We start from the raw sequence: 18,948 nt of genomic DNA, 5'->3' as shown, positions 1-18,948 counted from the left end.
TTAAAAAGGTGTTTGCAATGCAGTTGAAAGAGATTTATTGCATTTCACATGTGACACCGATGGTTACCACGGTAACATCAAGTGCCGTTTAACACTACAGCAAACACTCGGATGTGCGGCAACTTTGTCAGAACTTTTTTATTGTTTTAAATAGTGAAGTCAGTCGATAATTGGACTTTTTCCATCGTGCCTTACGCAACCGTGGTTTGATTTCCTGCTGCACACAGTCTGCCCGGTGACCTTCATGTTCCATTATTTAAGAGTGATCCGCTGAAATGCTGAAATGACAGTTGTCTTGTTTTGAAGATGCATTGTTGACGATTAATTGCAGTCCAGTCTAACAGCAGTGACAAATGTACTGCCTGACCTGCGGCTTCGTCACAATAAAGCGCTGTAACTATTCATCTCCCAAGAGGCCAAGAGGCTCCACTACGGTTAACGTCTAGCTTCTTTATTATTTTTAGTATTTTGTTAAAGTTATGGAAACATCATGGTTTGGGTTAAAATTACTACTTTTGTCAAGTTTAGAAGACTTACGTCGTCAACGATAAACATGTGATTTAAGTTAAGGAAACTCTAAATAAACATGCTGTCTCCTGAGTTAAAGTCTGATGTTTTGTTGACCCGTGAACCCAGCCCCGACTTCCACACACACTCTTTCTTGCTCTGTGACAACTTCACGTACCTCCTCCTGTGATCCCTATAATTACAACAGCTGCTAGCGTGCTTTGTCACTTGAACATAAACAGATGTCGTTTCGGGTCACCTGCTGAAGCGACTGATGCTGCCGTTCTTCCTGGGAGCATAGCCGGCCTGAATTTCATGCATGCATTGTCTTCCGGTGAATCAGTCGTGCGTGTGAAGACAATTTCCAGCACAAGGGGCAGACTCCGCCACTAAATATTAAAAACTACTACACAGAGAAGTAAATACCGGATTTAAATGAACGGCTATTTGTGAAAGAAATCCCCACCGTAAATTGTACCATGGATAGGATTATAGCTTGAGTAAACCCCAAATTTACCGTCTTAAAATCTGCAGGGAGTGTCACAATCTGCAGAGACAACCTGACATCCTGTGAGAATTTATTGTCATATGCCACTTTCTAATGTCATGACCATACATCTGCAAGAATTGACTGAGCCCTCAAACAGTATAGACAGATAGATGAAGAGATGTGAGCATTGAAACCCTAAGATAGGCTTCACAGGGAGGGTATTCAATGACCTTTTACCAGCAGTCACTACAGCAACCCCCCCCCCATCAGCATGAATGAAGGAGCAGTGTTAAAAAATGACGTGCCGTGCTGTCTGGAGATGTCCTTCATGGGCAGCAATACGGCAAATGGTGTTATTATCTATGACCACTGCATTCTGTTATTTCTCTCTCGCCTCTTACTTTGTTCTGCTTGCAGTGTGATGAGGAAGGAGCCATATTTCACCTTGCTATTTACATATAGCTGTAATAATCCACTGTGCTCTTTCCCCTTCACATTCATTTTTATATTCTGCAATATTTACGATTACGGGCTTTGCAATACAGGCACAGCGTAATGAATAAATTACACATTAGAGTGAAGGTAGAGTCCTATACTCATAGGTCACATGTATTTTGCTGCCATTTTAAAACCGGCAGATCACAGAGGAACACAGCAGGAGAATACGTCCAGTCAGACGCAAGTGAGCGGCTGTAAATGGGCGGCCATTGGGGAGAACCTGAATAATTTATAGCCCCTCTTGTTGTGCTGCACAATCAGGAGAGGTTTATTTCAAACAAAGGGAACATGACATCTGTCATGAATTCCCGTTATGCTTTGTCTCTCCCTGTCATGCTCGCACTCCACATTTTCATCTGTTTTAAAATGTGTTTTATTTGATCTATTAAACCACTGACATGCAGCTGTAATTGATGCAGCCTTTCTGAGCCGTTTAGAAAAATAAAAAATATATTTTTGTGGGTGGATCAGAGAGCAGAAATCTGCATTTCAGTGGGCTGTTAATCAGGCAACTCTCATCTTCCTGCATCATCCTAGGATGTCCCACTACGTCTCTCTCCAGAGACGCCTAGTCTCACTGACACAATTCCTCAGAGGGACTCACAGCGTGAACCGTTAAACATTGCACGTTTGTGAGACGTCATACTGAGAGGCTGTTTGCTTTTTCATATCAAAACTCCACCACCATATTTATTTCTTCTGCAGTGGCTCTAAGAAAAAAATAAACATGTTAAAGTGAATAAGTAAAGGAAAACAAAAATGAAAATGCTTCACACAGTATTTAAGCTGCCACACCTTCCTCTTTGTATGGCAACACATTATATTCCTCTGCGGCTCTGATCATAACTTTGCATGTGACTGGCTGTGAGCTCAAATTACTGGCCTTGTTGGACAGCAAAGAGAAAGGCTGAAAGAAACAGAGACAGAATAGCTGTTGACAGCACTGATACAAACAACAAGTTCCTCTTCGTATCATTATTGTGACTCATGTAAGTCAGAAAAGACAACAGTCTTTTAATGCTTTGTGATGTTTAGTTTAGCTTGTTGTTGTAACAGTCTTATTGTTGTATGTGCTTGTATGTTTCTGTTCTGCTTTTAGCTATGTCCTCCTATATGTGCTTTGATGTTGTTTTACCAGTTTTCTTTAAGTCTTTTTTGTTTTTTTAAATGTATACCATCAACGTGCCCAGGGACTGCAGATGATAATTAGTCTATTTTTCTAAATCTGACACATTTACATTGTATTGATGTTGAACAAAGAGTGTTGTCCCTGATGGATAAATGTATTTTTCTTTGTCATGCCTTCGTCTCTCTCCTACAATACCCAAGATTAACTGCAAAATATGACACCTCCCATGCCATGAATATCGCTTTAAATTAAGCATACTAACTTTGATGTAAAACAATGTGACAAATGTACAAACGCAATAAGTATCCACAACAGCTAAAAAATGGTAAAGGTCAATACGAATAACGACAATCCCCATAATTGATTTGCTAATTAGTTGGCATTTAGCATCCTTAGCCATGAAACACAATAGAAACAAACAATACCAGACAGAGTTTAAGCAACAATGCTAATTACATAATACATTTATAAAACAAGCTATATATTGCTTTGAATATGAACTTGATGAGTATTAACAACAGACTGTTTCATATATGGACGTAGTCTCTGTGACGTCACCCATAGGTTTCTATAGCCATTGTGAAGCTCAAAGTACATGGCTCCAGTTGTCGCCATCTTGGCAGTGACAAACACCGCCGATTAACTCCCGGTTAATTGGAAAATGGGCAAAGAGGTGTCTGAGGCGGGCCTGGGTGACGCAGCAGAGGAGACAGCTTCAAACTAGCGACCTGAGACGCCACCCACCTGTCACTCAAAGCGGCCACGCCCTCAATTATACCTAACTTTAACTTCTAAATAACTAAAAACGGGTAAGTTAAATTCACCCCTCGTACAATTGTCATCAACGGGGAAATTAGCGATGAAGACCAAAGCAAGTTTTTGTATTCTGCTGTAAAGTTGGGCATTTTACCAGGGGGTCTAAGGGGGTCGTTTTTGAGCCCAGCCTAAAGTGTCCATATGAAGAAATGCAGTTTTTGTCACTTAAAATCTTTCAAATTAAACAATTCATGGAGGAAATGTAACGTTTTGGACTTCATTTGAATTTACAACCAGATGTGAGAGGTTGTAAGTAGAGAGTTAACATGTTCACAAAAGGTTTATAAATTTAGAGACAACTCCGTCAGAGGTGGGCCAACTAAAATTGAGGAAACAGTCGGGGTAAACTCTCGGTGAACTCGGTGGGAATTTTTATGTCAAATTTTCACATGTCACATTACAACAATAGGAGTCAGACTGAAGAAAGCTGCTAATCATCTGATATTACAGACACACCAGACTGTTTAAGAAAGTGTGTCTTTGGAATGTAAATGTAGCCTATCAATACTGTATTTAAATACATACTGTATGTATGCAAATAAAACAAGGTGATCATATATTTGCATATTTATTTGATCTTAAATGGAAACAGTTTGCACGACTTTAGAATGGAGAGGAGAGATTTGCATATCACTGTCGCTGTTAACAAAGATCCAAGAGGATTACATCCCATTTGCACCTTGTCTTTGGGATCAGACAGCAATTTGCTGCCGTGGGAGATGGCAAGTCTTGCTGCACTGCACATGTGGGCAGCGAATGAGAGGAAAGTTTGCTCACCTCTCCATCATAATCTCTTGTTCATCAATGTGATCTATTTTCTGCCCCTTTCGTGCCTTTGCACCGGACTGCAAACTCTGACAAAGTGCCTGGGTGCGTGTTCTTTAATGATGATAGATGAGAGTTATCCTGAGGATGTTGTCAGATCAAGGGATGTACCGTGGGCGTTATTCTGGGTGGTGACACGAGGAGAGTAAATAAAAAACATCATATCTTGTCAGTTATTCGAATGGATTATTTACGTTGTGATGGAGCGCTGCTCTCAACACGTCGGAAAACAATTGAAATAAGCCCAAGGTGCTTTACCTCTGTTAAATTAGATTTAACATTGATCGTTTCAACCCCCTGTTTTGAATGCGTTAATCTATAATTGGGGGTGTCACGACTTAAGCCATTACCAGCAGAAGGGCTCAAAGTAGATCAAGTTTTCCAGCTGTAGAGAAATGTAAGTAAGTAATGTATCCTCATTTTCAGGCAGTTATATGATGATAGTTGCCTGTGATTTATACAAAATACGGTGCGGTGATTTTTTTTTGTGCATTTTCAGACCTCTATGCCGCTGCGGTAATGAAGAATAATTCACAAATCCTCCAATACACACACTGCTGAAAATGGATTTCATTGTGGGTGAATCTAGCTGTTGTTCAAATTGTATTGTTTTGACACAGTGCGTTTTGCAACAGCAGTTTCTCAAACTGACACAGAATAAAGAAGGGTTGCGGCCTCCTCCTGCTTAATTATAGCGCCGTGAGAAAAGCAGCAGATGCCAACAAAAGACATCAAAACAGTGATTTGCATGAAGAGTCTAATTTCAAAGTGAGTCGAAAATCTATACTTTGGCGTGCTGATATTTTCGGCGTGCTGAATGTGTTTTCACGGAGGAAAAAGGTTAATCCAATTTCCACAAGATATTAGACTCATGTCAATTGGTTTCGCCGTTTCCTGCTGCATGATAACATGAGAAAAACATCATTCAGAACGAAGTGACATCTTACACACTTTAATAAAGAGTGATACATTGATGCTCTCTATTTCACATACAAAACCGTAAACTCTGCATCGCTGCTCACAATCAATCATTTATAAAATACCTTGCTTTGGGCTGGTTAATTATTATCAAACATTATGGTATTGATTTATTCTATATAGAAAACACTGGGTAGTTTTATAACCTGAGGTAACTCTTTACAAAGCCTTTGCCAAACTTAAGGGAAGGAGAACTCTTTTATCAGCATTTTCCAAAGTATAAGCACTAATTAAATTACATATTTATTTATTTACTCACTTATTTTTTTTTTTTTTTGCTGCATTCTTACTTTTCTATCAAATGCATTTGAACTTTTTTGTTTTCTGTGTTCATATTGCTGTAATTGCCTGCAATTAGAGTAAGCCTGATAAACCTAATTTGTTTTTTACTTGCGACTTGACAACTTTGTCTCTGTAAAAAAGAAATAAGAAATATGATTGTTTCACAATCTTTTAGTTTGTGCAGGAAGCAATCCAATCAAAATGCTTTAAACATGATAATCGGTGCATCTTTGAAGACTAAACAGCAGAAACATTACAATTTGTCCTTCAAAATGTCTCACACTTTTCTCACACTATCACTTTCCATAGGCCTATTTGCATTATTGCTTTCAAAGACCTGTGGTGTGTCTTTGTGGTAGCAAAGTGTCATCGCGATTACAAATGTTTTTCTCAATACAAACGACTCTACAAAGCAGATACATTTGCACTAACAAGGACATATGAAGACAATAACACATGGATAAAGCAGACGATAGAGAGTTGTGAATCTGAATTAGCCCTGTGTTGCACTCTGTTCTGAGCAGTCTTTCTACATAAAACTGCTTGTTAGAGGGGAAACTAATGAAAGTATTGTCACCTGGACCTCACATGTAATACGATGTCAAACTCATTTCCTGCACTCTGTTCCCAACCAAAAAGAAACCACAATCACATTCTTAAAGAATATGATGATAATGAATAATCTCATACCCAAAATCATCAGCTTGTGTGTAATTTAACATCACCCACTAAAAGCCTCTGTTTCAAACCGTCCACACTAAGGATCTGCTTATTTCACAAAACATTATTATTTTTTTTTTTACATTTTCTTATTTGAATTTCTAGGTGAAAAACACAAGGTTTTGTTAATGATGATGCTGTGGTTATTAACTTTCTATTTCGACCCCATTGCCAAATGACTGTGGCTGATACAGGCGATCTCTGCTTACCCGAGTATTGCTGAAGTCAGACACTCCCCTTGTGCAGAGAAGCATCCTGCAGGACTGCCAGTTCAAAGCAAGAAAAAAATCAATTACCTCTTACGGTGCCACATTATGTAAACCCCAGCCATCTGAAAACGATCAGAATCAATATCTGCAGCGTTTAGCAGCCATGCCTGGCGTGTGGTGATGTCTCTCAAACATGCTTTGATATGGCGTCTGTACAGCCATGTGATTTTCTTTTACCTGTTTCTACCCCTGCACAAACACACATACAGTTATGTTGCATTGAACACAGCAGTGGGCATTAATTATAATTAAAAAATATTGAAGCATAAAGTGCTTCAAAGAGAAGGATATTTTAAGTAACATTTTTAAATGAACTGCAGAGAAGATCTCAGAGTTTAACGATGGCAATAAATTACTCTTGACTCGTTAGACCACAAATAAGATCAGTGCTACTATCAGTAAGTTCAGCCCTACCCGGTGATTACTGTAATAGATGAGAAAACCAATTTAGCCAGGGTATATCAAGTTACATAACATATTTGTGCTCACATTATACCTTTTGTTTTAGAGCCACACAATTAACTCTGTAGTGGCTACACCTGACATTGATGAAGCTGTTAAAGGGCTGCAAAAGCCACAACAAGTCAAATCTTTGTCATTCATCACAGAACTTTTGCCTGTTGGGACAACAATGTGGAAAAACAATAGGTAGAAAAGTAACAACACAGTAAACTGCTTGGATGTCTTCTTTCTTTCCTTTTTTTACCCCCCACAAAGGCATTTATGAAAACACGTCATAAAGAATATAAAGCAACGCTCTTTGACGAGAGGTGAAGACTTTTACCACAAGCCGCCCACACGTGGCACCGGTTCTTGCTAAGTTTATGTCACGTGAGAGAACAGCAGTTGAACAGCTGTCTTTGTGTGCCCACATAGAGACCTAGAATGTGAAGCACAAATTATGTGACATTCAACGCTTGAGATGCCCTTGATATACGGCGGCTCGATAAATAATTGCCTCACCGTTGGATTAATGGAGCAGAGAGCTTCCCTTCCCTGTATAATTATTTAGAGTGTAAAGCAAATTCCCTTGAATACCTACTGTATGTCCAACCACAAATTCCTGTGAGGAATATTAATGCTATGCCCCGTTCACAAGTTCATCAAACCATCTATTGTATGTATTCTCAATCCGTGTTCACAGCAGCCCAGGGTGTTTTTCTGCCGTTCATCAGAGGGGCTGTTTTCCCTATTGAGATAAGAAATTAAATCTGCAAGAGCAGAGGATGCTGGGTTTGCTGCAGGGTGGCGAAGCAGTAGCTCTGATAATGGAGCCGACTCCCATTGCGCAGGCTATGAGGCAAACAGCCATGGCGCCAGCCCAACCCTGCCTATGTGAGAGGATAGCTAACAGTGTCACTCTGCGGAAGCTCTCTCTCTGCATGTGAACATGTGGTTAAGTCTGCGTGTGACAGAGAGCGGAGGAAAAGAATGAGATGCTGAATGTGTGGGAGGAAAGGGGAAGAAAATGGGTAGAACTGCAGGGTGTGCCTTTGCGGTTGATGTGGTGAGAATATGCATGCATGGAGAGTCAAACACACTGACCCATGCGGAATAAAAACTGAAGGGCGAATTCACAAAAGGATTGCGCAGATTTTGCGGCTGCTAAACCGGGACAAATAAGACAAAAAGGAAGCCGTGTACAATCCATGGTGCTATCAGTGGCCGCAAATTCACCAGAGAGTGATAAATAGCCTCAAAGCCTCTCACTCCTATCCCCTTTGCCCCATCCGTTTCTGCTCATGTTCTCAGCCTGGATGGGATATGTGTGGTAGTATATTATGTAAATGTGAAGAGGGTTTTAATTTCAATTTGGGAACTCACCAGAATATTGAGTCGTTTTGGATGCTCCTCACGGGGTTCACTTCAAAGCAGTCTGCAGAGAGAAATAAACGGTCAGACCTTAATGTGCAAGTACAAATAACATTGGGGGCCATACGGCACCAGTTGTAATAGTGTCAGAATCATACAAAGGTTCAATTTATAGTTCGATATTTGATTTCATTCCAGACCCAATACAAATGATTTGATATTTCTGAAGCAGCGGAACAACCATATTCTGCCCAGAGCCTCTTTGCAAGAGGGAATTTAAATGAGGAGAAATTGCAGCAGAAATATAATTTTATGTTCCTTCTTCTTCACAGAGGATTCCTGCTTTATACACATAACCACTATTTATCTTTAGCTTGTGTAATGACTAACCTTGGATTGTACTCTGGGGTACTTACATCTTGTGTTTAGTTTGTCCTTTCACATGTGTGTTTTGGTCCTCCCAACTATTAAATGTAATGAATGGATTCAATGAATCGAACATGTACCATCTGTAGGTTTGTCATTCTTCATTTGTGCTGCAAAATAAGTAATGGGTCCTTGTATAATGTTGAGTCATTATATAGTGTATTATTAGACTGCCACCATTAACAAACCCTATGCATTTACCATATCAGGTTAAATACAGCCAATGAATGTAATAGAGTGACAGGGAGCTATCATACAGTAAGTGACAATGAGAGTACTTTTAAAAATGATGTCAGTGGGGTGCAATGTAGAAATACATTCCAGTTAAATGCAGTCCAATACTGCAACAAGCTCCACATCCACATAGAGCTGAAACATATATGAGTGGTACACGCACCAAGCCACATTATGTTAAATTTAAAAAAAGTCCCAAAGTAAATTAATTCCTGACAGCTGCATTAATTGTGTGGCTCTATGTTAAACTCGCGAACCAATCTAGTCTACCACTGCTGAAAAATATTAACTTTTACCACCTTCAAACTAAAAGGCTAAGGTGTTCAACAGGCTTTTACAAGTGGACGACACATAGCCTTATCCCAGGTCCACAGCATGGCAGGAAATACACATTATTATATTTGTATCCATTTTATTTAAAGATGACATGTAAAACTGTGTCACCATGTACAATGTTGTGCTTTCTTTAGGCATATGCCAAATAAAGGTCAAAAACATGTTTTTGATTACACTGTAAATTCAAATTCCTCCTTCTATTTTCTTGTTTAACTAATGAAACTTTTTTTAACGAGTTGCCTTCCATTCCGGGGTATATACTTAAAATTCAAACCCATCAAATTACATTTAGCTTACAGTGAGAACTGTTAGAAGCTTTTTCAACAACGGGTTTGATTTCAAACAGAGGTAGATAGAATCAGGCCTCTTATATTTAGCAGCAACCGTTCATTTTGCCCTATTGACAACTAGGAGATTTTATCAGCGGTAGCTAGCTAGCTAATTAAGCTATTAGCTCCAAATGTTAGTTGAAAACTTCACCTTCCCTGACTGACTTTTTAAGTCAACTGACTTGTTTAAACATTTTAATCTTGGAAAAGGAGTCTTGAATGTGCACTTGAAGGCTAAATTCACGATATAATGGAAGAATTCGTCTAAAGCTTCATGTCCCAAACAACAGGTCCACATGCTGATGTTGAAAAAGAGGAATAAACATCCACATAGAAGACATAGAAACAAACATTCAGCAGTTCTTAATTGCGCTAGTCCTTGTGCTATAAGTTTGATGAGGAAAAATGTAAGCTTCTGCTTACATTATATGCTTGTTTATATTTTCAGCATGTTTCACTTTTAATATCATAAGTGAAAAGACTTTTAGCATGAGAGCTAACAACCGAGTTTGACATACGTAACACTATCTTTGCTGGTGTTGCAGGAGTGTTAACTTTCCAAACTTCCCTTTCTCCAAAATCTAATAAAGAGAAGGACATTAGTCGGACATGCCATCAATTGCAGCTGATGTCACAGCAGATAAACACACAGTTTACTCCATCCCTCACACTTTTACTCTTGTGTATTGAGTTCTGGAAAGGCATAAAAAAAACACTATCCAAAGTCTTTAAATGTAAAGTATCACTCATTCTTTAGTATATTTTTTTCAATTAACTGTTATTTATGGAGCTTTTTTCCCGTCTTCATTCAAGAGTATGGTTTCTTAAATGTGATAGGAAAAAACGCTCCGTAGTTATTCCAGTCACTGACCTCAGAAAATCAGGCTGCATTTAACTGCCATGATATACTTTACTTATCTTTTCTGGTCATTTTACCAGCTGAGAGCACATAAATGATGTTCATGAATATAAGCAGTTGCAAAAAAAGACCAACTTTTAAGTGTCTCTGGTGCGATGCGTTCATGCACACCTTGCTTTGAATGTCATCAATCTCATGCAGGAACTTGACTGCCAAACTAAACATTTTAGCAGTAAATCGTTTTCAGAGTGTACACAAATAAACTTCTTGGAACTCATTTCAACTGCTGCAATACTGTATATAGACCCACAATGTGTTCTCTCTTTCCCAAGTGCACAACTAAAGGCGTACATGGAGCTATTACAGTTAATTGAAGCTTTTGTAAATGAAGAAAAAGGGACCACTTTCCTCCTATTTTTTTTCGGGAATAATGACAACGGAGGAATTGCTCCGATTCTCCTCTGTCACATTTAATTGCCAAAGCAACAATCTTGATTAGGATCTCAACAGTCCTTTTTCTTATCAGCCCCAGCCAAAGCAACACAGGGTGCTTGTCCAAGCAAGACATATTTACCAACCCTAACTCTCACTTCTGCTAAGTGTAAACAAGTGCACCCTTCACAAAAGACCCTAACATTGAGAGCAACCTTCAAAGGTTGTTCAGTAAGCCATCCATTACATCTAGAAAGAGACATGCCTCTTCTTCTTCTTTAATGTCATCTTTGCAACTCACTTCTCAACTACAAGAGTTAACTCAACACGTGGGTGGTATTCCATTTAGCTTAGTCTACAACCTACCTAGTGATATTAAGGATCACTGATGTATCATTCTGTGTGGGTAGTTTTTTATGCAACTTGAATCCTTTACTTTCAAAATGTCATGAAGTAACGTCCAAGGGCCAGCTTTCTGACCTAAGACGGTGACGTGAGAAGTACAATTTCACGCATGTCGCACTTCACTGAGACGTCCATCTTATGTTCATGTTACCTGAACACTGAGGAACTGATTAAAACCCCCTGCACGCACACTGCAAATATCACCGGAGCTATTCCTACCGCCTTAGCTGTAATCTTAGACATTGTGACCGCATGCTAACTGCCGCTCCATCTATTCATCAAACTCCCACGCAGACACACCAAACACATATGCTGCACGCACAGAGGCTTCAGTCGAGTGACACAGCTATTAGGTTTGTGAGAGGAATGGCTTCTCTACATTTGATTTATTGTTGTTTTCTAATTGGAAACACTGGTAGTAGGATGTGTCTTTTGCAGCGGAGGAGGAAAACGTAACAAAATCATTTTTGCTCCAAAATATCCTTCGACGATCAATAGACGCATCTGCTCCCTTCAGCCATATCACATATCTGTGCCAATGCAGCAGGAGTATTAATACAGAGGACATGCAACTGGTAAAATTAAAAACATACAAGGCTAATCGTTATTTTCATTATCAATATATCTGCCTGTCATTTGATTAATATGTTGATTAGTATGGCCATAAAGTGTCCAATATTATCTTTCAGAGCCTAAAGTGAAATGTTCAAATTACTATGTTTCAAAAATGACTTAAACAATAAATAGATCATGAAAATATTTGCTAATTAATTTTCTGTCAAATGAATAATCAATTAACAAGCTAATAGTTTAATGTGTAAAACCATATCACAACTTTAGATCCATGCACGGTAATTAAATTATATATAAGCTGAAGCATGATAGATGATTCAGTAGTTACTCAAACTGCAGCTGTCAGGGTGGTGGTTTGCTTTTCAGCTGTCAGGGTGGTGGTTTGCTTTCCCCTCTTTTTCTAAACCCAGTGTAGCAACCCAGCCTTCTCATTTCATCCTCAAGGACAAACAGCTATTTGTTCAGTGTTTCAGGGCCTCGAAGATTCAGCACACAGGGTAAGGCAGGCGCTTGGATGACTGTAAGCTTTGATTACGTCTCCACATTGTAACAAAATGGATGCTTCAGTTGACATATTTCCACTGACTTTAGTTTGCAGATGGGCATTCAACAGAAACGAAAACAACATACCGTAAACTGCAACATGTATTGTGCAGTACCTGTCAGTCTTTGGTGTGGGACTATAGAAACATTATCACCTCCCAGTCAAAACACCCTCTAGAATTGTTAACGAGGAGTGAAAAGGAACCTACTACCGGGGCCTTTCTATTGCAGTGTGAAAATGCTCGGCACACAGCACATCCACTTCTCCATTATTCGGCTTGACTTGCCACAAGGCTAAAATAAACATTTTGAGGCCAGGACCCACATTGCCATTATAAGACCTCCGATAAAAAGCATATATAGAAACACATATTTGATCTCAAGCTAGGGTGAACTTAACCAGTTGGATGAGATAGTGGCGAGAGGCTATCACTATATACTGTGAGCCAGGCCTGGTTATTCTGCTTCTTTAATCCCCCTCTCTTGAAGCGATCAGTGTGGAATACAAATCAAGAGGTGACATGTCGAGAAAGGAAAGGATGCTATGAATACCTGCTCCAACACGTGGCTTACTGATGGCTTTTTAAGCATGTTTCATGAGCTACCAAACAGCCGTGTTACACTGCAGCCTCCACTGAGTGTGATTTAACAGACATCATATGGTTCTCTTAGCATGCCCACACAGTTGGCACACTGACCATTACCAGTACCTTCAGGGCAGCCAGTGTGACCTCCAGAGAAGAGAGAGCTCCAGACAAAAGCAACAACCCGCAGCAAAGTGGAGGGCTGTACTGTGGGCTGCATACTGCAGAGAGCCGGAGCACATGAGAGTGCAGAGATAATGGCGATGGCGAGGCTGTGTAAAACGACGAGGAAAAAAAGATTTGCGCCCGTGTTTAACTTTAATATTTACCATGACTAAGGGTGTTGTGACTCCTTTGTTAGGAAGGAAAGTCTCGTCGTGGTGTGACACTGAGCAATAATACAAGTTGCCTGAGAGAATCACATCAAATTATATACGCTCTAATAATTGCTCTGGTTATGCAGCTATTTTTAATAAAATAATAAATTTAAAAAATGTTACACTTGCATGTCTGTGTTATCATAAACCATGTCCCGCATATATAAGTCAGTGAACCAAGGTGAACATGGTAATTGAATAATGCACTTTTGTCATATCATATGAATAATTATGCAATAATCACAATGCAATGTTTGTGCACCAGTGGCCACAGAGGTCAGCAGGGTTACACATGAGTCTTCACCACGCAGACAATACGAGCATGCGAGGGATCAGAGTTTCCCTCTGTTCTTGATGAGTCAGGGAGGATCGTCTTCGTTGCTCATGATCTGATGCTCTGGTAGTAAGCTCCTTCCCCTCCCCTTTTCCCCCCATGTGAGCTGAAGCCTCTGATGATGTCCGTACTGCTATTTATACGCTTACCACTGCTCAGCACATTTACCGGTACCACATAAATAATCAGCTAGTATGAGAGATGGTGTGGTGCAAGGAGGACAGGTTTGCTTAAGGCTTCCTACTTTCACAGAGCAATGCACCACGTTCTCAGTGTCACAGTTCTCACTCCGGCTTGTCCCTTGTCATGATTTATGAGGTAAATGCATCATTAATAGACTTCTACTGAATGCATTTATCACCAAATGATTTGCGCATTTGTTCTCTTTTAATATGCATGTTACAACACAAGCTTTTAATAGTCAATAGCAAAAAAAGTTGATTGGGTGAATATTCTGAACTAGAATGAAGGTGATACATACATGAGTGCATGCACAGGACAGCAGGACAGCAGCAGTGAAGCAGATAGTCATAATAATCATGTGGCCGGAGTGCGATCTGAACCTGAAATTGATTTTTTTTGTGCAGATCCAATTGACAGTAGTACTTAAAACAATACTTTGCATCGGTAGAATTGAAACTTGCTCAATACACTGGAAATTATGCACTATGGGGTTCTGTTTCTGTGAAACTTGGCATAATTGCAAACAAGATTTTTCATAAACCCACCGCTAGTTTACCATTTTTTTGCTCATTTTTGCACTCAGTCTCTCAAAAATGAATGAATAAATCTACAGTATCTTCGGCAGGCAGGGTTGGGATAAGCACTTAATGGCAGATCATGTCAGCTGTCCCATTTAAAAGCAGCAGACTGTTTCCTAAATGGCTGCGAGGAGAATCAAGTTCTTCTTGTCCTTTGAGTAGCTAAACTGTTCCTGTGGATGTGACCAAGACCAAAAGCATCCCAAATGTGATTATACAGCATTGCAAATACTCTTCCAAGGGTACATCATGTCCCTGTTTTTCTTATATCAGGAGACAGCTAAATGTATCATTCTATCCGTCAATACGTGCATGTAGTTATTTATAAAACAACAAAACTATTAACTGCTAGGTTATAACTAACATCATAATTAAATGTGTTCATTGATTTGAATCCTTGTGTTACTTATTATTTCACATTGAAAACATGCAGCACATCCTTTAAATTACTGACAGCTGGAACGTATCATTTGCGCTGATGGCTAGAAGTCTTCAACCACATCCTACATGAAGTTTTGGAGGATATTATAGGCATAGATCAATCATCAAACAAATTAAAATAAAATATATATAATATAATTACATTTAATGTTGGATGACCATATTATATGAGTTTTAGATGTTCATTTTACAATGTACTAGATTAAAGTTTTTTTTGTGATTTTGGTATGTGTGTCTTCACCAACTAAAGCTATACAACAATCTACTGGCAGGAAATGCATCCTCAACTTGCCAAAATGGGTACCAAAATGCTGCATCCATCATCTGCACAAACACAACCTCAGCCTTTATGAAGCACCTTTTTAAAAGGGGTTATTTTCCTCATATTTTGTTGGCACCGACAGGTCAAAAGAGTTGTTTGGGGAAATCATTGTGCCCTCACCAACCTTGGTGCAATAAAACTTGATCTGAGCCCAAAAAAACCCCACAAAAGGCACATGGACAAAACTTGCAATAACACCTGCGTTTCAAGTGGTTTCAATCCATAAAGAATCAAAAGAAGAAGCCAAGGATATGTCTTCCTCAGACAGCTGCTTTGCCTTGTTGCTGCCTGGAGACGAAATTTAAAAAACCCTCTGCTACATAAAGTCATTCACTGCACTGATCAAACTAATCATTGAATGTTGTGCCCATTGAATTAAAAAGAAAAAGACTCTCTGATGAGAGGTAGCTTATAGCTTTGTCAGGGTTGAAAATGGAAAGTGAAAAGATTTGCTTTTAAGTATTCTGTAGAGGAAAAGTTAAAGGCATTTTGAGGACCATTTTAAACCCAAAAGTGTCATTTATGGCCCACAGCGTATTACTACCAATCTAATGATGTGAACGACGATATGCTGTAGTGCAATTTTCAAAATATCTCAAACACAGCAAACCATGTCCAAATAGCAAGTTATTATCAAATGGGGAGACTGAAACAATAACAGATCCCTTCGTATTAAAGCATGAGGGCATACAAGGAAGTTTTCCTCCAATATAACTTGTATTTCTGTCATTGTCAATTCGTACCATCATAGTGGAGCATATTACAGTTCATAAAAGCTAAACATGTTTTGATTTTAGCTCTGTTAATTTGAGTCGACTGTAGCTCAATTTATTCCAATATAAACTGTAATTGCAGTGAGTTTTCTGTTCACTGCTTCAGTTTAAACTCATTTAACAGTCAATAATTTAACTGGAGTTCATGACTTTTGAACTGAACACAACTCCAATGATATGTTTTCACCCCAGATGCACTGGTATAGGAATAAGATACAGGAATGAGCAAGTATAGATAAATGGTCGGCTATGTTCAAATGTTCCAGGTTTCCACATTAAAGAATTTAAAACCTTCAACTGATCGATGAAATCTTTATGTCCAGATTCTAGTCTTTGATAAGGTAAGATGATATACAATGAAACTTTAATGACTATCATGAAGAATCTGGACTGCTGCAGTAGCAAATATTGACAGGATACAACGAGAACATCCTGAAATATGTTGCGTTTAACACTGAATGCCATTTCCAATATGTTAAGTGCAGGATTTCAAATGCTTGGCAGTGCAAAAAAGGAAGCGAAAACAATGCCATTTTCAACATTTAGCAACATCTGAATGTGTAACGTCAACATTGTGCCTGAAGACACTCGCTTTGGAAAGCGATTGTTTTTATATACAGTAGCTCTAGCTGACAGTCATGGTTAGCTGGACTTGGACAGCCTTTCTTAGTCACACTGACAAAGCAGTGTTTTCACAAAACACCAGAAAAGCGCTGTTATGATCCACTCATTTGAACTCCATATTTGCGGAGCTCCATTGTCTGTTTAGTCCCAGAGTTGTGCTTGAGTGTTAGCTTTCTGTGTCCAGTTATTTACTCTAATGTGTGCAGGCCTCATAAATGCCACAATGTCAGTGCAACGAATAAAACGCAGCCCGGAATCCTCTTGATGATATTTTATTAGACAGGATAGCATTTCACCAACAGTTTAAATATGTTTTGTCGTCATAGTGTCAGTGGATCGACAATAATATTTATATCACTGCAGTGGCTAATAATAGCAACCTGCCAGCTACCACTGCAAACAGTGTGATCGGCAACAACAGTAAGCCTGCAAAACTGTTGTATCCTATCCATTCATGTCAGCGTAGTATTGACATCCTTGCTAATATTGAAAGGGATTATGTGACTTAAGACTGCATGTTTTGCATGCCTGAAGAAATGTTCTACTTGGATGGAAGCTGATCTTGCTGTGCCAGTCAGCTCTGTCTGAATACTGACTTCCTCCTTCGCAGATAATCCCGTGAAGAAGACAACTCTTAAATGCCTAACATCCTTAACACAGCTCTCTCAATTCCATGAATCAGAATTAGCCACCATGGACGCCCAATCCATTTCGTGCCTCACCGTGGACCTTTTTCCACACGTCACTGAAGATGTGCCATGACCATGAATCAGGTTCAAAGAGATTCGGATAAAAAAAGCATCTCTGATAAGGAATGTGCTGTTGAATATGATGGGCATAAAAGGTACACGGGCGAAACCTGTTTGTTGCTGTTTTCATATTAAAGTAACTTAAATGTGCAATATACGTACAGGATTCAGAGCATTAATATAGCAGCAGACAACAATTTGCTATGTAAAGATATAATGGAGCAATGTCTACCTGAGCAGAGAATGAAGTCGATCTCCCTCTGTGTGTATATTATCCGAGCTTGTCCTTGCTTTGTTTACAGAGCCGGGCTGGCTGCGCGTGCTTTTAGTGCATGTTGTTGCATGTGAGCGTGCCCCACTGTTTAGCTCACGGCCGCTCACACACCGGGTACAGCTGATAATGCCGTCCCGACCGTTACGGAAGTGCCCACCCTCTGGTTCCCCTTAAGGTAAACACTGTTTGCTCTGTCAGCTCTATCGCCATAGTTTGCACTGTTCACGCTGCTAGCACTGTTGGCTGCGAGCTGCTGGCACAACAACAGTTGTGCTACCAATCTTGTTTAAAGCACTTTTAAATTATCTCCTCTTTCCTGTATGGATGTGTTATACAATATCATTTTTTTGCTTTTCATCTATTGATTCATGTTGCATTCCATACAGATTCACCACAACAAAGCTGCAGATTGCCATTAAGATAAGCTGGAAAATGTTCTGATAGAAAGATAATGAAAGCTCACTGTTTACTGCAGGGATTCATGAAAAGACAATAACCGAATTGTTTTTTGACAGTCATCCTGTTTCTTTGGCACTATGTGTATTAGACCTCCTGCCACACATTCACGCCGAGTATTCTTTGTCAATTTTCAAGACAGATTTTAATCCATTTAAATTCTTCCATGTTACACTAAGGTTCTGTGGAGAGCAAAAATCACATGTTGAGTTTTCTCCTTTATATTTTAAGTCCATAAAATGTCCAGTAGAGAATATCTGTGCCAGATAAAAAAGGCTGCAGGAGGAGAGGGAAAGAAACATGAGCATGTGTCTGCATGAATAAATGACATTACTGGCCAAATGCTCTCAACACCATCCACCAGATTCTGAGGAGGGGCCGCGAAAGGCAGACAGGCCACGATGAAATGGGACCGTGGTCAACAGACTATTTGCAAAGAAATTGCTCAGAAATGTCAATCAAAATGGTACGCCCTCAGGTGCAGGTGGAGTCTCACGATAGAGCGCTTACTTGGACAGAGAAAAGACCTGAAATACATACAGTAGGTTGGTACCACTTTCTGATTCGTCACAATTTATAAAGTGGTAATTAATCTAATAATAGATAATGAATCATGTACTGATGCTTCATAGATCGGTATAATTTGACAATGCCTAGTAAATTCAAGTGGAGAGAAAGAAGTAAAGGAAGCCACAATAATAAGAATAAAATAAATAAAAAATAAAAAAAAAATATATATATATAGAGAGAGAGAGAGAGAGAGAGAGAGAGAGAGAGAGAGAGAGAGAGA

At 39.3% G+C, this 18,948-nt stretch overlaps 1 protein-coding gene across 1 annotated transcript in view; it reads right to left on the bottom strand.

Moving 5' to 3' along the window:
- lrfn1 (leucine rich repeat and fibronectin type III domain containing 1) overlaps positions 1–18,948 on the bottom strand; it is a 104,791-nt gene that overhangs the window by 38,634 nt on the left and 47,209 nt on the right. Inside the window, exon 2 of the mRNA XM_031873651.1 lies at positions 8,339–8,390. The gene's annotated coding sequence lies outside the window, so the exon portion shown is untranslated. The remainder of the gene's footprint in view (positions 1–8,338; positions 8,391–18,948) is intronic.

The sequence above is a fragment of the Anarrhichthys ocellatus genome, unplaced genomic scaffold (assembly GCF_004355925.1).
Source record: "Anarrhichthys ocellatus isolate YVR2014 unplaced genomic scaffold, GSC_Weel_1.0 scaffold72, whole genome shotgun sequence".
Classification (NCBI taxonomy): domain Eukaryota; kingdom Metazoa; phylum Chordata; class Actinopteri; order Perciformes; family Anarhichadidae; genus Anarrhichthys; species Anarrhichthys ocellatus.
This window is presented reverse-complemented; position numbering and strand designations above follow the sequence as displayed.